This window comes from Bombus affinis, chromosome 16 (genome assembly GCF_024516045.1).
Source record: "Bombus affinis isolate iyBomAffi1 chromosome 16, iyBomAffi1.2, whole genome shotgun sequence".
In the NCBI taxonomy this organism is placed as follows: Eukaryota; Metazoa; Arthropoda; class Insecta; order Hymenoptera; family Apidae; genus Bombus; species Bombus affinis.
Window position 1 is genome coordinate 6,295,941 of NC_066359.1, and position 17,828 is coordinate 6,313,768.

The window sequence follows — 17,828 nt, forward strand, 5'->3', positions numbered from 1 at the left end:
TTGAGCATCTTTGATATTTTTAGGGGACAAGTCGAGGATGATGATGAGGATGGTTATTGTACCATATAGCTGGGTCGAAGAGGACCCAATATTTCAGAATTTATCAACAATATTGAATTCGTTGGTTGTCAAATATATCGAATTTTTTGGAGAGGGAAAACGAGGATGATTTCGATTCTTGCTAATTGATGTCCAAGTGAGCGTAGAAACGCAGAATCATAATTGACCATGATCATTCTCAATACAAGGCACACACACGCACACGTTATTTTCTGTACAAAGATCACTCGATCGTAGAATTTCAACATCGCGTATAATCAGAACAAAGTCTCGTCATAGATCTCGCGTCTTTTTCAAAAACAGTCTGTCCGATAAATATTTGCGTTACTGACATTAACAACGAGTAACATTTATTATTAACCCAGCTTCGTGTTTAGGGTTTCGATCGATGAAAGATTAAAGAGACGTCTGAATTTTACACGACAGCTGTAACTGGCAACGTTAAACACACTGTGCGAGCTTCGGAACGAGTGTGCCCATAAATAGCACCTGTTCTATTAGCGGAGAATCTACAGGCAGACAAACGCGTCCCGAGCATAGAGCTCGATGTGCACTGTCCTTTATAAATACGTGGACACATCGGTCGCCTTACAACAACAATACGTGCACAATTTCTACAATTTGTATAAATGTTGTCAAGGTACAGCAATTAATGACAAACCGAGATCAGAACCGGTGCTCGCCGTCTTTTTCTGCAGTGTTGCATGTGAAACACAAATTGTCTATTTCAAATCTTATTGATGGCACGTTAAAATGAACTGTGCATTTCATTTCTTCATTTCATTCGTTTCAACATTTCATTTCATTCGTATTAATATCTAAAATTAGTTAGCACTACTACTGGGTGGGAAACTAAGTGATTGCGGATTTTGTCATTAGGTTGCAATGACAAAACCCGCAATCACTTAGTTGCCAACCCAATAGATGAACTGTGCATTTCATTTCTACATTTCATTCGTTTCAACATTTCATTTCATTTGTATTAGTATCTAAAATTAGTTAGCACTACTATTGGGTTGGAAACTAAGTGATTGCGGATTTTGTCATTAAGTGGCAATGACAAAACCCGCAATCACTTAGTTGCCAACCCAATAGATGAACTGTGCATTTCATTTCTACATTTCATTCGTTTCAACATTTCATTTCATTTGTATTAGTATCTAAAATTAGTTAGCACTACTATTGGGTTGGAAACTAAGTGATTGCGGATTTTGTCATTAAGTGGCAATGACAAAACCCGCAATCACTTAGTTGCCAATCCAACAGAAGTGCCAACTAATTTTACATGCTAATATAGCGTTAACTACTTTACGATACCAATCACGATAATACAAAATACAACGACACTATCGCATACTGAATCACAGTTAGTCTCTTTACGAACTTGGAAGAATCTGCTTTGTTGTATCGATATAGTTCACAGTATATATATATAGCACAGAGACGAGCTGAGAACAAAGAATTCCTTAAATGGCAAAGCTACTGCAGAATGTTCGACGTTTAACGGTTGGTGGCAATTCTTTCATCGCGTGTATTATTGGGTTGGCAACTAAGTGATTGTGCGTTTTGTCATTAGGTGGTAATGAGAAAACCCGCATTCACTTAGTTGCCAACCATTTTACAAATAAATTTTATCGAGTCGCTAGAATGGAAGAGAATCGTTGCATTTGTGACGTTGAAACAACAATGTTTGTGTCAACGGGAAGCAAATGATTACACACTTTTAAACAGTAGTGTACAGAGGGAATAGACAAATAACCGAGGTAGACACCGATCGAATCGTCAAGAACAAAGACCACTGTGGCTGCGTCCTGTCTAGAACTGCAGAAGCGGAAAAAGTTTCAACTTCCAGTGGAATTAGATTTCACAACTTGAAAGCAGCGTGAGATTGTGCCGGCCGATGGGAATCGCGGCAACTCGACTTTGATCGAGCGTATAACGGCCAAGAAGAAAAAGGAAGCACAGTGAATATTGCAGGGTTACAGCAAGATCTGGCGACTCGGTTCTTCTCGGGTTTCCAAGTTGTAGAAACTTGGTCAATCGACACAGGTCGAAGTGGTTAAATGCCTGTTTTACGATCTCGGGCGACGTGCAAAATGAGTTTTGGAAAATTGAAACGACACATTTTCAAAAATTATGTCAGCTAGAAAAATATTAAAAGTCTCATGGAAATCGATCGACGCAGAGACAACGTTAACCGATTTCGATGAAATTTTCACTACAAACCCGGATGGGAAAATTGGAAAAAGTAACCTTTACTCTCTTCTTCGCGACTGACAAGTATTGCGTTTGTTTCGAAATTTTGTTTGCGCCTCATCTAGCCAACGATCCTTGCAGCCTCTCGAAAAAAAAATTGTCATTGTTTGATGGAATTTTTTGAAAACGTTATTTCAAAGGGCTTTTCAATGCTTTTATCAGCCACTCTGTATATCATCAAAGGTAGAATACACGTTGTAGATTTTTAGTAGGCAAAACGAAACTCTGTTTAATCGTTTCGATGGAAATATTGGGTTTTGTCAATACCATCTAACGACAGAATCCGCAATCACTTAGTTGCCAATCCAACATAACCTATATCTTTCTCCATGTTTCGCTTCGCCAAATTAATTTGCCAGATAAGCGGCTCGTTTGTAGCAATGATTTTTAATAATTATTTTCCAGCAATGCGAGAATGGAACAAGCATACTGTGAAATTGTCGAGCCTAAATACCATTAATAGTTTGGATTAATTGAGAGATGATTGAGGTGATCGCTACGCTCGGCTGGCTGCATTCTTCGCGAGTTTGCATTCCAGTTTCTCATAACTTCTCCGTCAATTTCGAGGGACAGCTAACGTTCGAGGTAAACTACGTTTGACCCACGACGTGGCTTTTTTTGAGGCCTCAGAGTACTTAGACCGTACGATGATGAAATTTAATTTCTTCAAGAACAACGTTTTTCCATACCATAGAAATTTCCAAATTTCCTGCTGCACAAGGCTTCCAACGAAAAACCTTACATCCTGGATTTTCAATTTCTTCTTCAACCTACGGTAACTTTCTGTCGATCGTTCAACAATGTTCGAGTGGAACCAAGGATTAGCCAAATTCACGCGCACTTGACAAGTTTCCCAAGTCGACGAGACAAGTTTTCGCAGAAACGAGGTTCCAAACGAACAAATTTTATTTCTTCTGCTGTTCAGTTAGGTTGGGTTGGCAACTAAGTGATTGCGGGTTTTGTTATTACCGCCTAATGACAAAACTCGCAATCACTTAGTTGCCAACCCAATACCATTCTTTTTTACTTTTTCACTTATTTATTTATCAAAAAAAAACACGTTTCAAAACGAAGACTATCATCCACCTATTTATTACTCTACCTTCTGATGTATTCGTCATCGCTAAGCAGGAGCCTAAATTAACCAAAGGGAAAATGTGTGACAGTAGATTTACGAGACTGAAGACACTTGTCGGTCTTCCTGACCGCTCCACTTCGAAATATTAATTTATCCCGGCTGCCAACAACTCCAAAGAAGCCTTCTATGTACCGATTATCACGTAGATCAGCTTTGACCGCGATCTAACCCGCTGACGGAATTCATCGATTCAGCGGAACAGGCGGTTTTTTTAGCGGCTACCCCGCTATTTAATTGGATACGGTCCAAACAGGTGGAATTAAAATGGCTAGCCAAAGGGATCTCTCTATTTTCCAGATAATAGGAATAGTAAAGGACGGAGAGTCGCGTTTTCATTGATTCATCTCTAGCCCCGGAGTACTAATACTTTTTTTTCTTCTTTTAGTTGGAACGCCCTGTCCACAATTTCGAAATATCGCAAAAATTGAAGCTGTATATTATCTTTGTTTTCCTTCGGTCGATTTAAAAAATATTTCATTGTTATTTATGTAACAGTCTGTACAGGGTGTCTTGGTAAGCGTGATATACTCGACACAGAGGTGATTCTGCGTGAAAAAACCAGTGGAAAACGTAGAATAAAATCTGTTCGTACGACGTTACTTTTCTGAGACGATCGAGTTTCAAAAATTTGACAAATGTGCCTCGAATTTGTTAATTTCGAATTAATCGACAGCGGATAAAAACCAACGGAGAATTGTTCTACCTGTAAAAACAAGTAAAAAGTGTAGAATACAATTTTTCCAGAAGACTCTTCGTTTCGGAGAAAACGAGATTTGCAAATTGTTCGGTAAACACCTCCAAATCTATTTTTTTTTTTTTTTTTTTTTTTTTTTGAAATGTAAAAGTTGTATTCTACGTTTTTCGCTTATTTTCACACGTAGAATAATCCCCTGCACCGACAGATAACATACTCATTCGTAGCCAATCGATAATTCAAGAAATTTCCAAATTCAACTTCGTCAAACACCGTGAAACCTCACGCGAACGAACTTTATCATACACCCCTCACTTTTTCTTTCACGTACGATCACTCCCTGGCGATAGAACCACGATTACTATACCGTCGATAATATCGATCGTGTCTAGTCTCAAGAAGTTTGAACCGGTTTGACAACGTTTCTATCAAAATTGTATCATCGATATTGGTTTGGCAATTAAGTGATTGCGGATTTTGTCAATACCATCTAATGACAATATCCGCAATCACTTAGTTGCCAACCTAATATTATTCACCGATCCCTTACAGCCCATGTTCATCGAGGAATCGAGGTTTTTTCGCGTCGCAGAGAACCGGCTAAGCAGATAGAATTTGATAAAAAAGAAGCAGTGGAACGAGGTTCGGTATCTGTTGCGGATAATGGCAAGTGGTTTTTTCACTCGAGGTTAATCTAAAGAGACGAGGCTGCGCCCGTGTTTGATCTAGTTGTATGGCTCGTTTCAAGAAACCTTGGCGTTTACGATCAAGGCAACCAATATGAGATTATCCCCATGCTACGTTTGTGGGAAACTGGTGTTTGCGTATGTTTGTGTACCGTGTGCTTTTTACACGCAGATCTTCCAACAAGATTTTCCCTTTCCTACGATATATTTTGAATTTCAAGAGGAATCTGTTTATCGACGTGCAAAGCAGATATTTTCCATCGAACGAGTTCGAAGCATTTGTTCGAAGCAAACATTAGGTTTGTGTGTTGTTAACTGACTAAAAGTGGTTGCTTTGATCGTAACAAAAATGATATGGAAGCTGAAGATGCTTTCGGCTATTAGCAGAGAAGTTTCGATGGGGCTGGCGTTGTTCGAACGAGTTGAGAGAAGTTTGAGAAGCAAGTTGCGTTTGGTATGGAAGAAAATGCAGATGTCGTTAGCAGGCCGTGGATATTTACGTATATCGAACGTGTGGGAAATATACATTTATGCAGGCAAAGTATGGAAACACGCGCGATAAATATTATCAGGGATATTTGATATGCAGCGAGTCGTGAAACATCGAAATAAAAGGACTTTCTTTCGTGCGAAATTAATCTTGAAAATAAATTTACTATGTGGGTCGCAGCTGTTTCTTCCTGGCAAACGATTAGTTCATCCGATGGATCAAAACTAACAATTATAACATTGTCGTTTGTTGAGAAACACGCGGGAAAAAATTATTCCGTTAATACGACTATAATATGTTCGATATAAAATTACCAAAGTGTTGGAACGTTTACGAAAAAATGAACCATAAATTTTTGAGAAATAAATCTCATGTCACAAGTCCGATGGTCGATGATTGTGAAGATAAAAGACACGTATGTGTATGAGAATTAAATACTTCTGGGAAATGGCGATCAGGAAACAACACGCACAGCGTGTTGATTTTCGAAAAGCTGAAAGAGGATTTTCATGTAGCGTGAAATTGAGCGACAACGATACTTGCAGCGATAGAAGAGATGAGAAGATTTCTCAATCCTCAAGTAAATTTCCCTAAATTTGCGTTTGGCTGGGCGCGGATCTGATCGGAAGAGACCCGTAAAAGAATAATTGATAGCGACCAGGTAATCGTTGGAGGATGTCCAATTGCCTGATTGTATTTGTCAATGTCAGGCGACTAGCTGGCCAGAAATTGTAGCAGCCCACGATAGCCAGAACAACAAGCAGAGGAAGCTGGCCTGCGTTTAGCAAACGCGCAAACAAGTATCGAATTCGTCGAAAGTCAAATGAATCGCGAGTTGCTTTCGTTTGACTAAAATCGAATTTTCTCTGCGACTGAATGCTTGAATGAAAACTTTTCTTCTAAGCACTCTGTTTGCCACGGTCCAGTAACGGAGAAAATATTCTGCTCAATCGCAAACTTTCGTAGAATATTTTATTAATACAGCGAATCGAATCCAAATGAATCGGATAAAAATGGAACTAGGAGGAAGTAAAAAATAAATGGAATAAAAAGGAAAATATATTCAACGTGGTGGGTGAGCATTATTTTTGGCGAGAACAGAGTCATTCTATATTTATTGTGGTAATCTAATGTAATCGTTGTTACGATTGCTTTGAGACTTCTAACCACCGGATGATCCCTTAAGATACTGCTAATCTCTGAAGATCCTCAAATAAGAAACTGACGTTCGCTAAGAACTGGTTTCAGCTATAGCATATTCGTCTGTGGTGTTGTCAGTGAGCATCTTCTGGTTTATTTGCAAAATGGGATAAATAAGAAACCGACGAGTGGGTCAAAAATGACCATTTTCACAGTTTAATAATACAAAGGTAAAAGAGAAACTTCCAATCGATTATAAACAGTGTTATACATAAAGAGATAAAATCATGGAAATAAATATGATATTCAAGCTACTTGTAGCTCACTTTTACATCGCAACGTGATAAATTACCTAGGTCGCTCATTAGCGTGTTAGAACACGCCCAATGGGACGAATATTTTAAGTACAACTAATTTTAACTTCGTCTAAACATTCTACTAAATCACGATTAAAAAGTTCTTACCCGTCGCCAAATGAAGAAACGTTGCCAATCTTGCTCCAACTCTTCCCAATAAGCTCGAGAACACCAGCGAAACTAAATGAAAATTAAAGAAAAAAAAAAATAACAAAATTAGTCCAGCAGCATGTGGAAGGATAAACCCAGTCTGATTATCGAGGAACAATCGAGATGAAATTAGTTTTTCTGTTATTACACGCACTCACACGAGGTAAACGAACGAGCACGCGCGTTTACAAAGCGGAAATATCAACATAGTGCACGTCCTCGCGCCACGAAGGCCCGCGCACCACTGACTCACTGCTCTCGTGTCGACGCCACGCGTAACATAGCACGCGGCCAACGAGTGGGGGTAAACGTACGCTGGTGGGGATAGGGATATTTCCACTAGTGTGTATTCTCGAACGCGAGTGGTGGAACTGTTTGAGCGCGTATTCTTTACGAATATCCGTTTCAGTATGAGAAAAAGAAACTAGACGACTGATTGTAGCGCGCGCGAGTGGATAATAGTCGCGCGCATGCGCGACCAGCAAGTGGCGGATTCGTACGTGTCGCGAGGATTTAGGCATCCTGTTTCTTCAAGTATTGGCATGATATTTCGCTTCTTTAAAGACTTGCGGATATTTTAAGACCGTATTAGCGCTTAAATGTTTCTGCATTTGAAGAGGTTTGAGTTAGTTGGAGAGGGTTTTAACGTGTGGAGAATATCGAATTAATAGGTCTCATGTAGAGTGGCAAGTTTAAGGTTATTATTAATCGTAACGAAGTTATATATTGGAGAACAAATTCTTCGTTTCTTGAAATTCTTCGCTAGAAGCTCCGCTAGAACTTGTTGGATCTCGCGGTCCTGCATACTTACGTACCTCTGAATTTGAATTGGTTTTAGCGAGTTTGAAAGTCCAGACAATTTTGCATGATGGTTTCCACGTAAAATACAAAGCTTGGGGAATTGTTAGCTATCATGAGGTACATTAAAGAACAAATTTGTTCCAGTATATATATAACGGCAGTCTCTCTCTACTTCTCTATTTTCTCCACTTCTCTAGATGTTTTACCATAAACTACCAGATCCTATGCGCATAAATTTTCATATTTTCCAGTTTTCGTATCTGATTGCTGCATTTCTGGATTCACGCAAAAGCATGAAATTCGCCAACGACAGCAATGTGTAATCCATAGCAAACTTCCAAGTTTTCACTGGCGTTCTATTGCAGGACAAGGTGAATTCTCTGCACTTGAGCGATGAATAGATAGAAAGAAATGAACGATAAGGGGCTACCCTGGCGTCTCGGACGACGGTCCAGCGAAACTTGGCTCGGAACCCCTCGACAGGTCGAGTGGGGTCTACACGAGAGCCAGCCCTGTCCTAGCGTGTATTCGTGTGTAGAGAAGAAAACTGCACGCCAGCGACGAGCAACCCTCTTCTCCCTTCCTTCAAAGGGCTGTTCTCTAGCCTTTGTTCATTCCCAGGGCGACGTTGTCGTTTAGAATACAAGATGACCTGAAAGTGTTTGACCAGATCGTGCTGGTATACTTACAACTATAGTTTAGCCTTGCTACAACTCACCCGTGACTTTAGTTTGGACGTGTTTGCGATAGTTTGAAGCGTTCTAGATCAGAAATTAATCTGATCCATGTTTACTCTGTTTCAATTGGTTTACGTTTAATACACTATTTTTCATAAACAATCATTATATTTATTATAAATTAGAAATTGTCGTAAATAACGTGAATATTAAATTGATATAAAATAACGTAGATGTATTCTTTCATATTTTTACAAGGATTCGGATCATTTGATTTATTACTTGATATTTGTTATTTGATCTTTTACTAAAGAGATAAACACTATTTTTTATTGCAGTTACAGGGATTTTTAATTAGTTTAAATATATCTTATAGATCTAAATGTATGTAATGAAAATTCAGTCCAAACTTTATCACACTAATTGAATCTCTGGAAAGCAGCCCTTAAAATAGACATAGTATACCAACACTGTTGCAAACTCCTGTATCTCGTAAAATCTCAATTAATTGAAAATACACAACAATACGAAGATAACGATCCAAATTTCCCTTCATTTGGCCAAAACGGACCGTTGACAAGCCATTGTTCATTACAAAGGACCAATCAATCGATAAAGCGTTAATATTCATCAGCTTAGTGTCTGATTATAAGTAGACCGCGGATTTTTACCAATTTAGAGGAAATTTAAAATTTCAAAAATGCTCAAAATGCACGTAATATTGAAGAATGTACGAAATATCCAAACTATTGTATTATTATAATTATAATAATCAGTAGATGAAATAAATTTTTACATAGGTTGAGGTTAGGTTGGGCTCATCAGTGGACGAAATAAATTCTACATAGTTTCCATTTGTTTAACGCTATAATTACCGACAATTCGAATACAAACCTTGTGCAAAAGAAAATGAAACACGCGTAGGAAGATACGTATCGATTTAAATCTAAAAAATTATTATGAAAAATCGCAAATCGGCCATTTTGTCCGCTCTGCTGCTTCTAGTGGCAATTAAGTTGGTGAAAACAGCAATTTGAATAAAAACTCACTCAGTTTTTTGCTGATCATTAGACCACGAATTTTTATGAATTTACACAAAATCGAAAAGGGCAAAATTTCGCCGAACGCGCTAACAAAAAATATATCAAATATTCAAAGGTTTCCGTGATACTTGAGAGGTAAAATATAATTTTCTACCGAGTCTGTGCTTTTTTCCCCACATCACGCTGTCAAAGATTCGAATTTGCATGACACTCCGCAGTCCAGCCATCACCGACGTATACGCAAAAGTACAGGCTTTCTGTCTCTTAACCTTCTTTTGCCTCGCAATTATTTTGAGGCGAGGAACGTGTGGCGCGATCGATAAAACCGCCGGGACACGTGTGTGACGATCCAGTAGTACGAATAATGCATGAACTGTTTCGCGAGATTGCAACGTAACCGGAATCGAAAGCTGCCATGGTTACCTTTGAACGTTGTCACCGATACGATTTCCAGGTAACACAAGCACAGCCTGGATTTAACGACGCAACCTTTCTATTAGGTAGATCTTCAGGAATAACGAGGTTCGTGTTGCTCCGTGATTTACACTTTGGAATTAACGCAAATCCGATGGATCGATACAACGTTTCCTCCGGATGTGTGTCACAGCTTCCAAGTGTTTCGACGCGTGTACACGCGTGGTGTACGCTGTATTTAGCTTTTTCCGAAACTCGAGCAGATGGAAAGATTCGATGCTCGATAAACAGAGTACCAGTTAAAGGTTTCAGATGGTTGAAAATATTTATAGCTTATGAGGCAACTAATTGCATGGGAAAAATAAATAACGTAGCGCAGTTCAGTTCTGGTTCTTGTTAGATGTCAGTTGCCAGCTTAAATGGTCATATTAGGTTGTCCGAAAAGTTTCTTTCGTTTCATAAGGTGATAATAGATGGACAATAATTACTGTTTTATATTATTTTATTGAATCAGGTATGATCCATTTCGTTATACTTCTATTATTATGTTCGTGCATAATTGAATAAACTGATATAAGACGAAAAACATTGTGCGTCTATTATTTCCTTATAAAAAGAAAGAAACATTTCGGACAATCTAATAGTTTGTGGGAAATATTCGAACGACGATCGAAGGTGCAATCACTGAGAAATGTTCATAATTTATGAAAGAGAACTAGACGAATGGAAGATAATATAGCGTGTATGCTGCTATATTGGTTCTTATTAGAGTTGGGCTGTCCATTTAAATGGCCACAATCTGGAAGAACATGTTCGTGGGCGATATTTAAATAACGAACCTTTGGAACCACTGAAAGTGAATATCCATAATTTATGAAACAGCTAGGTGGAGAGTAAATGATTGAAAACGTTCATAATCAATGAAACAACTAACTAAGCGTGGTTAGTCTAGTTTTGGTTTTCATTAGATTCCGCTCTATTTTAGCGTTGAGCTGTTCCATTTAAATGGCCATAGTCTGGAATGATGGTGTTGTTTGTGGGAAATATGCAAATAGTTTCTGAAAAATCATTTATGGAAGATAATTGAATGAAGAATAAATGACATGGTATAGTCTAATTGTGGTTTTTATTGCGTTTGACTGCATTACAATGGAATATTGTCCACTTAAAAATGGCCATAGTCTGGAATGATGTTGTTTGTGGGAAATATGCAAATAGTTTCTGAAAAATCATTTATGGAAGATAATTGAATGAAAAATAAATGACATGGTACAGTCCAATTGTCGTTTTTATTGCGTTTGACTGCATTACAGTAGAATATTGTCCACCTAAATGGCCACAATTTGGACCAAACATATTCATCGAGAAGATCCAATATATATAGCAGCGTTCAAAAAGTTTCTGATTGCTATATATTCTGTATATATTTAGAATTCATGGAAGAAAAGGAAATTGACGAAAAAGGCGTGCCACAGCCTAATTATGGCCTTTACCAGTAGTGTTTTAGTGCAGCGCTGCTCGCTTAAAAGGCCACAAATAATCCCAAACTTCCGGTCGACGATGTAGCTTGTGCTACCTCTGTTCTAAAAAAAAAAAAAAAAAAAGAAAAAAAGAACTAACAAGAAGAAAGTTGAAACTTTTTTCCATAAATAATTTGATACTATGTACCATTATCTTGTGCCATTATTTATAAATTTCTGGCAGATACGGAAGAGACCTTTTCCATGCACAGAGCTACATTTCCACGAAGTCGAGAACCATCATGTGGAAAAGGCTAACAAATATTGACACGCACCAGGGAATCCTTTTTCTAGCTGCGATTCCTCATTCTCCTCTTTATACGGAGAAAAGACATCCAAGCCAGATGTCAGTTTGCTTGGTCGTGTTTCCAGCTATGCAGACTACCTCCTCGTCCCAGACGATCTGAATCGATCGAATTATCCTCCTCGAACATACCAAACTTTCCATACAATTTCTCGTAACTCGCAGAAGAATAAATACACGTTGTATCAGAAAAATAACCGAATATCTGTTTCGTTGAATGTTGTTTCAAGCAGTATTTTTAGCTAGTGATAAAAATATTGAATAGGAATAGCGGTAGTTTATGTGCTTACACGTCGCATAAATTATTACAGTCGGTGTAAACGAAAGATTTCTTCTTCCAGTATTTTTTCACTTTTCGCAAATCGTATCTTATACTATCTGTCGATTCGTATTAAATAATCATATAAATATTATGATTCTGATATTTTTCGCATAATTATTCCTATCATTTGTTATACATTGTATTACAGGCGATCAACGATCTCAACTAGAATAAACAAACGTTAGAAAGTTGATAAATGATATTTGATTAAATTTGGGTCATCTACGATATTTTTGCCTTCTCCTTACTCCAAACTCACATAAAAGATTTGATCGATATTCAGATCCTAATGTACCTGATAAATTTTATTCACATTCCATATGTCAAGTTCTTCCTCTTTTTCTTCTTTGCCACAGTGTCCTATGACTATCGAATCCTTTTTCAACTTTAAGCTCACATAAAATATCCAGGAGTATTTTATTTTGAATGTTACTATTATAGATTTTATCAAAAACCATTCTTCGCTGTAGTCGACAAGAACGAACAATAATACAAACCTAATGGGCGACGTTCGCTGAAATTTATATCTTCCGCAACTTCCTTAGCCTATTCCTCAGTCTACAATTTGTATAGAAGATTCATGATTCTCACTTCAGTGATATTATTCAATTTTATGGAAGCCCATATAGCACGTGTATTACATTGAATTCGTCTTTGCTGTAGCTGACGAAGCTCCATAGTAATTGAATAATTCAATCAAGAACTTGAAGAGCAATGCTCACCCAAATTCATATCTTCCACGACTCCTTCCTCCTATTTGCAGCCTGGTACTCGCATACCTAAAAGATTCAGGTTACTTCTAATATTCTCCTCGTATATTTTACTGGCATTCTCGAATTTTATCGATGTCCGTGCATACGAGTATTATTGGGTTGGCAACTAAGTGATTGCGGATTTTGTCATTACCACATAATGGCGAAATCCGCAACCTCTTAGTTGCCAATCTAATACATCAAATTTTTCCTCATAGCTGACAAGAATAAAGAACAGTACAAACTTGATGAGTGGTGTTCACCCAAATTCATATCTTCCACGATTTCTTCCTATTTGCACACTGGCACTCACATAGGACAAATTTGCTGTATTGGGTTGGCAACTAAGTGATTGCGAATTTTCCCATTAAGTGGTAATGACAAAATCCGCAACCACTTAGTTGCCAACCTAATACATCAAATTTGTCCTCATAGCTGACAAGAATAAAGAACAGTACAAACTTGATGAGTGGTGTCCATCCCAATTCATATCTTCCACGACTTCTTCCTATTTGTACCTTGGCACTCGCATAGGATTCACATAGGACACCACGCCATTAAGTGGTAATGACAAAATCCGCAATCACTTAATTGCCAACCCAATATATCAAATTTGTCCTTCTCATAGCTGACAAGATGAAGAACAATACAAACTTGATGAACCTTCTTCACCCAAATTCATATCTTGCACAACTGCTTCTTCCTATTTGCACCCTGGCACTCGCATAGGACAAATTTGCTGTATTGGGTTGGCAACTAAGTGGTTGCGGATTTTCCCATTAAGTGGTAATGACAAAATCCGCAGCCACTTAGTTGCCAACCTAATACATCAGATTTGTCCTCATAGCTGACAAGAATAAAGAACAATACAAACTTGATGAGTCATGTTCACCCAAATTCATATTTTCCATAAGTTGGTCCTATTTCTAGTGTAAAACTCGCTTGAAATATTCGAACGAGTATCTAACTTGTAACATTCTTCGCATAAATTTGATCGACGCTTCTAAGCTTTATTCGAGCCCATGTGCACGTGTATTATATTAAATATCTTAGGCGACATAATTGATGGTAACCGTATTAGCCAGGGAGCTCTAATGAAGAAGAGGACTATAAAGCTGTCAGCGCGCTCCACAAGTTTCAGGCAAACGAATTCCAATCGTCAAAGCGACTCGAAGAAGAAATAATCAGGCAAACGGTGCTTAAATAAAAATATTAAACGAGCACAAGTGTCGAGCGTCTTTTAATAGTTCGCCTAACCCAGTTTCTTGCTAAAACCACCGGTGCCATACTTTCGCGTTTCATCTCGTTCAGACTCGCCATTTCCAACCGGTTCATTAACGTTCCGACCCTCCAAATACAAAAATCCTCGAATCTTTTGGTTTCTCATTTAACGAAGTCAGACCAATGCCCATTTAAAATTTATTTCTTGTTCAGTTGTACTGTACAGTGTTGGCGAGTGTTAGGACACTTGATGGTTCTGTGTCAGAGACGAGCATGACGATTGGTGCAGAGTTTCGAAGAATTTCTGCAATTGTAAATATTTGCTTATTTGTTTCGTAAGAAGAATTGCGAAATTTGTACCATGTCGCTGGGAAATATCGTTCATTATTTCTCGCGAGAGGATCTGAATACTTGTGAACAGGGGCGCTGGCAAATGTCACGCCTCCTTGCGCCAAAAATATGAACCCTTCGTTATGGAACAATCAGGAATTAATTGAGCCGTGCAACTTAACGAGTTCCAACCTAGAGAATCGAGATATCGATCGATAAAGTTCGTTTGTACGTTTCTGATCTTGCGATGGTAATTGCTCGCGTCTTCAAAATTCAGTTTTAATGACTTCAGGCTGGCGACTTAATAATGACAATACGGTAACAGCTGAGGTTTGATATTTTTGATTAGGCGTTGAAATGAATTTTTCATCCGCGATGTAAATAAATTTCCTCGAAAAATCGAACTGAAACCAAAGTTTTAACTCGCTGCGATTGGAAGGATTCTAACGAACAGTTCGAAAGTTCCTCAAAGTGGGGATTCATCGATTTATCATCGCTTGGCTACCAGATGTCGCTGCGTGCAGATGCATTATTAATTGAGAAATCCAAGAACTGGGAAATTCGTACGTTAAAATGTCCAACGATTGAAGAACCGCGGAACTGGACGGAAAATTGAAATATTCCAAAACTGACAAATCCGGGAATCGGAAAATTCGAACGTTGAAAAATACAGGAATCGAATAATGTATCGAAATAATTCGAAAAATGACAAGTACGAGAATGGGAAAATTGCAGGGTTGAGAAGTCCGGTAGTTGAGAAAATCCAAAATTGGCGAGATTCAAAAATTCATAGATCTAGATATTGAAGGTTGGAGAAATTAAAAAATCCACATACTGTTTTCCTTTCCTGATATTTTGTTATTATTAACTTGCCCATTTCACCGATATTCACATAATATAAAAATATATAAATTTACATAATAAAAAAATATTCTAAACAGTATCGATCCACTGTCAAACGAACGAGGATGAACGTATCTTCCAACGTAATACGTATATGACGTGGAAAATTTCAGCTCGACTGTACTCACTGCAGAGATTGTAGGCGCTTGTTCTTCAAAGTCAGCAAAACGGTCTAAAAGCCTGGTAGGGAGCACTCAACAGGAAACGATGTCGGCCTTGTTATTAGAAGATCATGACAGTGAGCGTGTTGAAAGCCTTTTAGCGATCACTTTGTGTCGGCGGTTTGAATTTGCGGCCCTGCAATCCGATCAGGAGCTTCTTAGGGGGTCAGACATTTTAGCAAGATACTAGATAGGCTCTTGAATGTATAGAGTAACGTTGGGATATATGGCTACCGATCAGAATCGTGCCTGACCATATATCCATAGAACTGACTTTCTGAGAATTAGCTCACATTATCTGATTTTCGGTCGTTCTGCTGAGCGTGCATTAAGGATAAGTGTGAGAAAGCAGGCAGTGCAAATGAGACAGAATAGGCAGAGTGTAATAAGATACTGGTAGAGTCAGGTCATTTCACACTCCTAATCACATATTACACTAATGTCCGGATATATGAGCAACGATCGGCAGCGTGTTTAGCCATATATTCAGAGAAGCGAATTCGGAGAATTCTGAGAAATGGGCCAGATTATCTGACTCTTGCTCACTCAGCCGTGCGAGCATGAAGGGTCAGAGTGAGACGCAGGCAGAGCGAGTAAAGCGGAGTAGACTAGAGTGTAATAAGATACTATAGGGTCAGGGTTTCTTATTCCTAATTACGTATTACCTATTTCTTTAGTTTAGTTGAAAATTGTTGGCCGAATATAGTCATGCTTAGTATCATTTTGATCGTACGAATCTCAGTAATCCGTCTAAAGCCATCTCGTAATAATATAATAATAAATGAAGAAATATTATATTCTTTGGGTTCCGGTAATTCGATACCGCATTGAATTACATCGATGCGAATCGTAGATAACACCGAGGCTCGCAGGTGGTCATATAAGTGGACAAAGTCATGATCTAAGCGATTGATGAAATTCTTCGTTAATATTGAATTTCAAGAACAAGGAAGTTGGAGACATGGAGAGGAAGGAAACAGATGGAGAAAGAGAGACACGTGATTCCGTCGATCATAACACCTCCACGTTAACAGCGCAATTTTATTTTTCTCCGATCTGATCGATACAATCGTACAATTCTTCGATCGATAGATTTTTTCTCCTGTTTTTTTTTCTCAATTTTTTTTTCTCTTTTTTACCTCTTTTTTTCTTTGTATAGTTTTCTTTAATTCTCGATTACACGATGGCGCAGGCTGCATTTTCTCCGCGACTTTTTCTTGAGTCGTATCTTGAGTTGACACGAATAAGTAACGCTTACAGTACACTTCATTACAGATTCAATAATATATATATATATATTTATATATATTTATATATATAATATATAATAGGTATTTTTTTATATATATATTTCTTTATGTACAGAGGGCAGCTTGCCTAGTAGGTTTGTAAACGCCGAGCAACGACTGAAGTAATCGATTGGACGCTATTTTCTTTTTTTTTTTTTATTATTATTATTATTTTCATTATGCCTTTTTTTTTATTTTATTATGATAATTGACGCCAAATATCGATGCGCTTGTTTGCGTTGCTCCTCTATCGATTCGTGGTCAATTATATTTTATGCAAGGCTTAAAAAATCCTAAAACAATTATTATTTGGAATGTACATGTACAGTGACGACGACAATTTTATTCATTGGCACAGACAACGTTGTTTTGTAATATTCTGTGTGAATTTTTTTTTTAATTTAGTTTCTTAGGGAAGTTTCAAATCTTCTTTGCAGAAAAATAGCCACATTTTAATAAAATAATCGACGTCTACAGGTTCTTTTGAAAACTATATTAATTGAATTAGAATATTGCGAATTCGATGAATTTGTCCATAATACAATATGTTCGTCTAATTTCGATATTCGATTTTCATGTATTGATTTTTCACTAATTGGAATTTAGAAGAAGTCATCGGTACGCTTTTATCATTTATTCTCATCGTGCAACTGCTTAATGATAATAAATTATTATATTAATTATTATTTATGCTTTAGATTGGAAAGTTCCGATATACAGATTTAAACTTCCCGCCGTAAGTATCAAGACACTTACTAATACCTAGTATACTTACATATCGAATTTTATTTTCCATTTAGTTCATTATAAATTTCTTATTTGATCGTGATGCAAAATTAAGAACGGTAAAAATATTTGTTAAAATTTCTCAATAAACCTGACCAAGTAAGTGCCCTAATACTTACACAGAATTTTATAGGAAAATCTGGTCTGTGCCAATATCTTTGTTCTTCAAAGTAAATCAATCTTCGTTCGACGAAGAAAATTAACGAATGCCCCGTTATGAATTCGTTGAGAAACATTTACTCTGATGTATCGACGTTTGCTCAAGTAATACAAATACGACACTGTATAGATAGTTGTTCCTCGAAGTAAATCGGGTCGTTTTTAATCCCCCCCAA

The 17,828-nt window shown here is 37.6% G+C and overlaps 1 protein-coding gene and 1 long non-coding RNA gene across 9 annotated transcripts in view; one reads left to right on the top strand and one right to left on the bottom strand.

Annotated features, from left to right (window-relative positions):
• Window positions 1-7,235, bottom strand: part of LOC126925500 (uncharacterized) — a 77,038-nt gene extending 69,803 nt beyond the window's left edge. For 4 of the 5 annotated variants that reach the window (XM_050741096.1, XM_050741095.1, XM_050741093.1 and 1 more), the window contains exon 1: window positions 6,929-7,234. The gene's annotated coding sequence lies outside the window, so the exon portion shown is untranslated. Of the gene's footprint in view, window positions 1-6,928 lie in introns of all 5 variants that reach the window. The other variant, XM_050741094.1, reaches the window with a different exon arrangement.
• LOC126925524 (uncharacterized) overlaps window positions 1-17,828 on the top strand; it is a 63,189-nt gene that overhangs the window by 8,038 nt on the left and 37,323 nt on the right. The window lies entirely within an intron of this gene.